Consider the following 7,272-nt stretch of genomic DNA (forward strand, 5'->3'; position numbering starts at 1 on the left):
TTCGAGGAGAGCTATGCGCATGCCTATTTGGCAAAAACTTTCAGCCGTTTCCTAATATATTTCTTTCTTGTGTCTGGTAACACAAGCACTACTTATTTAACAAAACGCCACAGGGTACTAGACAGTCCAACACACAAAATCATTATAGTCTCTTGCCCCGCAAGCCCCCCCTGCTTTCTCCTCTGTTTTATTTCCAAGGTTTTCCGTAGCAATGAACGGACCAAGAAACAGAGCTACTGATGAGCAGCATATTCAAATACGCATGAATCAGGACATGTAAACCTATCATGTTCAATCGTCAAGTCGGTGTGCGGGCTGAAACGGCAGCCTATAGCAGTAGGCATACTGCAGAAACCCTGGGAATGGCTGGCGAAGGAGCGTAGTTTGCAGCCGCCTAGCAGCCTCGCAGAGTGGGATAAAAGGAAGGTCACCGCACCTTGACCTACCTTTCCTGGACGTGAGCCCTCCTCCCCAAATTAAAACCAGCGGGAGGAGAAAGAAATATATCGATGGGTTTTAAAACGTGCATATTCATTATCAAAGACTTTCTGAAGCTAACCTGCCTTGCCAATCTAACTAAGCAGAGCTTTCTTTATTTCCTTCTACCTGTCCCCCTCGCAGGGACTATACTATCTTCCCAATAGCGTTCCAATGTCTTCCAACTAGCGAACGGACAGTCCAGGGCAAGGCAATTATTGACCTTAGCGCACACACAGCAATCAGCAAAAAGAACCCTCCCACCTCACATTAAGCAGCAACCAGCCCTTATTTATTTTGATTATTTGTTAAAAGGCAGGCAGCTGTGGACTTGACAATGTGCTCGCACCAGATCTCTCTCTCACACACAAATGTGATGTGATGAAGTGTGTGTGTACGTATGTATATGCATGTATGTATGTGTATGTACTGCCGTGAGTGCACCAGCTCTGCCCGAATCGGTGTGAATACAAATTCCTCCCTACACGTGCTGCCGCTTCCAGCTCAACGCAGCCCCGATAGATATGAGTGTGAGTGTGCGTGTATGTGTGTGTGTTTAACAAGCCAATAGGTAGGTCGCCATCAGGTGATCAGCCTTGTAATCCAATAGTCTTTGTTCGTGTAAATAAGATTTGTCATTAACAGTAAGAACTGGGGAGGGGGGAGTAAAATAAAAAAGAGGGGGGGCAGAGAAAGGAAGACTCACGACCGACATCTCTCCCTGCTCGAGAGGAATAGCCTCGCCAGCTCGCCCTGGCTCGCATTGTTGCCGTCTGGGGTTGCTGCGTCCACTCAGCCCAGCACTAAACTTTCTCCCCGTGTCTTCAGGAGATCAAAGTGTCGCAGAAAGTCAGGGAGGGGGTCGCGGGGCAGCGGTGTGTGAGGGCCCTGGGGCGCAGGGCTGTCCCTGCTGATGTGTCCTCCCCCAGCCCTCGGCAGGCTGCGGGCAGGGTCGCCCTCCCGGACCCTTCTCCCACCCCTGGGTGACCCAGTGCGGCCCCCACCGGAGCCCGGGGGCATCGCCCGGCCTCAGCGAGCCCCTGCAGACCCAGACCCCCGAGGGAGGGAGGAGGGCAGCGGCGGCGGGGCAGGGCTGCGCCGTGACCCGGTACTTACACCGCGCTGCCGGCGCCGCTCCGCCGCCGCTCCCCGGGACGCACACGCTCACACACGCCCGCGCAGAGATTACTTGTGACTTTTCGAGCAAACCCTGCTCGTTCAGCGGGAGCCAGAAGAGGAAGAGAGAAGGGGCGATAGAGGGAGGGGGCGACCACGGGTGCTGCCCCGCACCGGGCTGCAACGTGGCTCCCCCCTCCCCTTCGCCCCAGCATCTCCCACCCACTCATCTACCCCCTCCCACTCCAAATCGGAAACCCGCGGAGGGGGKTGCGCCGGCTCCGCGCTGCCCGCTGGGGCCAGCGGCCCCTCCGTTAGGCCCTCTGCCCGCGGGGGTGCCGGCCCGGGGCGAAGGGCCCGAGGCGAGCCTGCCCTCCCACGCCTCGAGTGGGACGCGCAGAGCGCCGCGGCGCGGAGCTGCCACCCGGGGCACAGGTGGGCTGCCGCCGGCTGCGGCAGGCACCGCCGTCCTTCCCGGGCATGCCTCCCCGCCGGCCTCCCCTCCCTCCTGTTGTTGCTATTATTATTCCTAATGATGCTAATAATTAATTAGAAAGGTCTTTGCAAACGCAGCCTGAGAGCCGGGGCTGCGGGGCAGGTGCGGCTGCTGCGAACAATGGGCGAAGGCAGGGCACATCTGGGCAGCGGCGCCGCGGGGAACGGGGGCTCCTCACCGGAGCAAGGTGGGCTCGGCGGCGCCAGCAGACGCTCCACTCAGTTGGTGGAGCTGGTTAAAAGGCTGCCTGCTTATCGATACAGGAACGCTGCCAGTCCCCGGCTAAATACAATAACGCAGGCCCTCATGATTAATTATATAGGAGGCTTTATGAATTGCAGCTCCCTCCCTCGCTCTTTCACAGACACTCTCAGCACACCTAGAGCTGCGAGAGGTTGGAGTTGGTGGGGGGCTGACGGTGGACCCAGTCGAAAGTTTCAATATTGCAGACCTACTAATCGCACCTCTGATTTCTGTGTTGAAGATTTCTTTGGCGAATTGCTCTATTTTTCCAAAAGATTCATCGACGGGCGAAAACATATTTGCATTTATATCCGCCAGAAATGATGCAGCACAAAAATGCCCGAGTACACCTCGTCTGAAATCAAATCCCTACATTTGTAATTGTTACATCTAGCACAATTTGTTGGCAATTTGCACACCAGAGATTGCATCATTCTAAGCCTCCTTTCCTCTGTAATGCAAATGACGGCAAAATATGATTTGCCATATAACTAATTGGAGCAGAGAACAGTACATCAACAAGACTGTGGTTTCTACAAGGTTACATAAGTTTCGGGTTTATACAGAGTAAAAAAACCAGCAAATGTTAATTATGTCGAATCTGACAACGTGCTTTAGGATGCTTTTACTTCATATATACCATACCCAAATAAGCAAAATAACTTACTGAGGAACTGTATTAATGACACGGAAGTAAAATGAATAAATAAGAGTTAAATTATATTTTAAAATAGGTTGCACTAAAACAAAAACATTTCTTTGATGCTTTAGGATAAACAAAAGATACTGTAAAATATATTATGTAACCTAACATGTTCAGAAGCATAAAGTCATCTTTAATTTTACATCGATTTGGTGTTATATAAAGTGATTAATATAATAAACACAAACAGCTGGGTCAGAATAAGTAGAAAACTACTATTATTTAAATTATCGAAATAAAATCCATCGAATAATGTTCTCCATTCTAATGAGCACCAAAACGTTTTCCTTCTAATTTACTTATTTTCAAAGCAGAAATTAAAAAATGTTAGAATAGAAGTTAATATTAGAATTGTCTGCATATACTTTCTATAATGTGCCTGCAGCAAACAAATATGGTCATGCAAGCTCCGGAATTTACAAGCTATTTTTTTTCCTTACACTGTCTTTAGACTGCTATATGATTAGATGTACTCACTTTCTCGTATGGACCATCCATTGTCTGGTGTCTATATTTTTCAGAATGTATTCACACTCAGGTTTATTCCTCTTCAGAGCAGTTACCAGAYACACGACAATGTCAACATTTTTTTTTAATAGGGATACATGAAAATTGTTTTCTACCTTCAGAAACCAGCTAAGCTCTTTCTGGGGAAGTCAGCTCCAGCGATGTTAGACATGAGTTGCTGTCGAGCTCTAAGAATTCAAGTGTGTGTGTGGGAAAAAGTGGATTATTAAGTACGGAATAATCACCAAATTGGTTCTAAAGCCATTGAAACCAGTGGAGTTGATTTTAAAGAGGCAGAATTTGGCCCAGTTGATCAGGTTAAAAGGGCGTGTAGCTATTGGTTTAGAAAGGGAGCTCTCAAGCCCATCTCTTGTTATACTTGCAGACTTTATTAAAAACACACAGGCAAAGGCGAGCTACTCAACAGTGTTTTCAAAGAGATTTAACGGGGAAAAACTGTCGAATTTAAAATTGTTTACTCTCCAGATGTGTTTGATTGTCTTCTGTTCCAGTAATAACAGTTATACAAAAGATAAGTATTAGAATAAAAGTCTCACCAAGAGGTGAGACACTACGTGAATGGGGATAAAATACTGCTTAATTATTCTGGCCATGTGTAATGATTTAATTCTATTCCCGTCTTTTCTCTAATGACTTTCTCTCCTCAAAACTCTCCTTGCAAATAGTACACCTGCATTTGTGAGCAGAAAGTAGGCCACTCTTTAAAAATAATCTAGCCAAGCAGTGAAAGTACCAAAGCCAAAATCACCATGCTCAGGCAGTACGTGCTACGCCACAGGAGCGATGTGTGTGTAAGACTTCCCATTGAAGTCACCGGAGAATTCAGTTTAAAAAAAAAGACACACTTTGTCCTTCTCTTCACAAGACTAAATCGATTGAAGTGCATGATAAGTATAAGAAGTATTATTTTTGCCTTAGTTATTCGAATAATCAAAGACATTCGTGCAAAGCTTCCATTAGTTCAAAGGACACTTTTCTTGGAGAAGAACTGAGTACAGTCTCACAAACCAGGATAGAAAGTTTGGTGTGTTCTTTGGAAGTTTGAATGTGATGTTATTATAAACAGATATTTAAGTAACAAAACGAGAAGTTCTTAACAGTCCTTGGCTGTATGTGTTTGTCTTTTCGAACTGTGCAAAATTAGGTAAAATTCTGTTCCTACTGAAGTCAAATACAAAATCCTTTTGGATTCAGTGATAGCAAGAAGAGCCCTTAAACTGCTTTTGTTTACACACACGCAATTTGGATTAATTTGTGTATCTCTTCGAGACACACCTGAAAGCCAGAACTCTGGTATGTGTACTGAATCATGCGGTATCTCCACATCAGAAAGGACATTATGCTATCTTCGTATTTTCTGTGTGAATGAAGAAGAGAGGTAGTGAGTTTGACTGGCCTCAAAAATGAACGTGGGTTTTCCAACTAAAAAGGTATCAACCGATTCATCCCAATCGAAAATGTGAGAAGAATCAAACGATTCTTTCACGAGCTTCATCACTGTCTTATTTTAGCTAAGATCGTTATTCTTATAGGAGTAAAATGAACAATTATATGAATTGATTCAACTGACTTTTTTTTGGGGGGGGGGGTGATGCTGGTGATGGTGCTTTCCAGACATGTTTAAAGGGCATAATTTTTCCCAAGTGGCACAGAAACAACGTGAGTACTTTTCAAAAGATAGTCCTCTATTTTCCTGCATGCTTTTTTCTCCCTAAAAAATGAACAACTAGGTGTATTAAACACTAGAGGAAAAAAAATTACAACTAAAAGAGTGATTAAAGCTTTCAGGTGTATTGAACTTGAACCTAAGGGCGGTGAGCCACCTGGAGGATGTAATCAGCAATTTGTAAGACCGAGCCTGCAATCCCACATTTAAATGTTATATGACACTATAGGAATTTTGTAAGTCTGTAAGTTTGTCTGTAGATCTACAGATACCCACAYAGCGTGTAATAATGTGTAATCATAGAGTTATACTATATTAAGCATGGCTGCTATTATACAGATATGAACATATATAATAAAAAATGAGCGCCTGGATTATAAAACGCAAAGCTGTATTGAGGAAGGACTCCAGGCACTCCCTTGCAGAAGTTCCTGCTAAGGAAACCCACGCGTCCTGCCCGTGAGCCTCTCTTGGGATGCGCTGTATCAGAAGTAAGTCAGGAGAACTTGCTTCTTTCCTCCTGGGCCAAGGAAAGGCCGTTTTTCCTCGTACACAGGTTCCCAAGCAACTCCGATAGGAAAGAGCACGGAATACGCTGCTGGAAATCAGGTACACTGCCTCCGGGGGGGTAAAACCTTTTGTTCCGCTTGGTAAGAGCCTGCGAGGTGAATCCAGGAGACAGCGCCATCCAGAGCAGACACCTGTGCGGGGAGCGCCCAGCTCCTTCCCCGCTCGCCTCGCACTCGGGTGTGCCGGGGCTGCGGCACAGAGCTCCCGGCGCGGAGCAGCCCGCTGCAGCCACGCTGCCCGCCCGCCTGTGATGCGTACGCTCCCCACGCGTGCTGCAGGGCGCCTCGTCGGTGCTACTGTCAAACCATTACGCCTGCACGTCTCTCTGCGGGTCTGCCTCCGAGACGGAGAGGTAGGGCTAGCCAAGAGCTAGCCTCCACTTGGGAAACTTTAGCAAAGTGAAGTGGATAACGTGAACGAAACCAAATGTTAGCGCCTTTTCCAGTTAGGTTGATCCTGCTTTTTAATTCTGACGTAAGAGTGCTTCTGCCCGGTTTTTAAAGTCCCCGTGATCAGATCAATGCTTGACCCGTCTAAATACCTATCTTCTTTTGGGGCAGGGTTAAATAATTATCTGCTCACACAGGGATTTTCGCTTTATGGCAACCACCCACGTCAATTCCAGTAAGCGTCTCGCACCAGACAACTCGTGGAGAAGCGAAAAGATATCTACGCTCTTATTACGGAAAAAAAAAAAAAAAAGACAAAGAAACAAACCTGTCGAACAGACCAGACCCATCTCCCTGTAGACGACAGGCAAAGTCGGACCCGTACCTGGCTGCTGAGACTGGCAGGAAAGACGCAGCACGCCCGGCTCCCTGCGCACCGGGCTCGCAGTCGCAGCGCCGGGGGTCCCGGCGTCCCGGGCCCGCCCGGCAGGAGCCCGGGACACCCGGCGGGAGCCCCGGCCCCACTTCGGGCTCGGCCGGGCGCTGCCCGGCTCGGCGCCGCCGCCGGCCCGGCTCCCGCGGGGGCACGGCCGGGGCCGGGGCCGGGGCTGGAGGCGGCTCCGCGCGGCGCCCCTCCCGCCGCCAGCCTCCTCCCACCGCAACTTTCGGGCGCTTGGGCAGCGCCGGCGCCGGGCGGGGAAAGCAGCCGCCCGGCCGCGGGGCTCGGGGCCGCTGCCGGCCACTCGCCTCGCCCTGCCCCGCACGCGCAGGGCACTCGCACACCCGCTCCGGCACCCTGGGCACCAGCCGGGACGGGGCTGGGCTCGCCGCGCGGCCCCGAGGAGCCGTTAACGGCCCTGAGGAGCTGTTAGGGAGCCGCGGCGCCGTACCTTGCCCCGGCCCCTGAGGCGCGCACATCCCACCCGGCGGGGGGAAGGGGGTGGGGTGTGCGTGCTGCGGGACGGGCCGCGGCGTTAATTACCGCCGCGCTAATTTGAGCGAGGCATTGGGCGCGTGGGGTGAGGTGAGTGTGGGGGGAAACCGCCACGGCGCGGCGCGCGGGGCGCTGCTGCCCCCTGGCGGC

This window comes from Apteryx rowi, unplaced genomic scaffold (assembly GCF_003343035.1).
Source record: "Apteryx rowi isolate R43461 unplaced genomic scaffold, aptRow1 scaffold_104, whole genome shotgun sequence".
Taxonomy (NCBI): domain Eukaryota; kingdom Metazoa; phylum Chordata; class Aves; order Apterygiformes; family Apterygidae; genus Apteryx; species Apteryx rowi.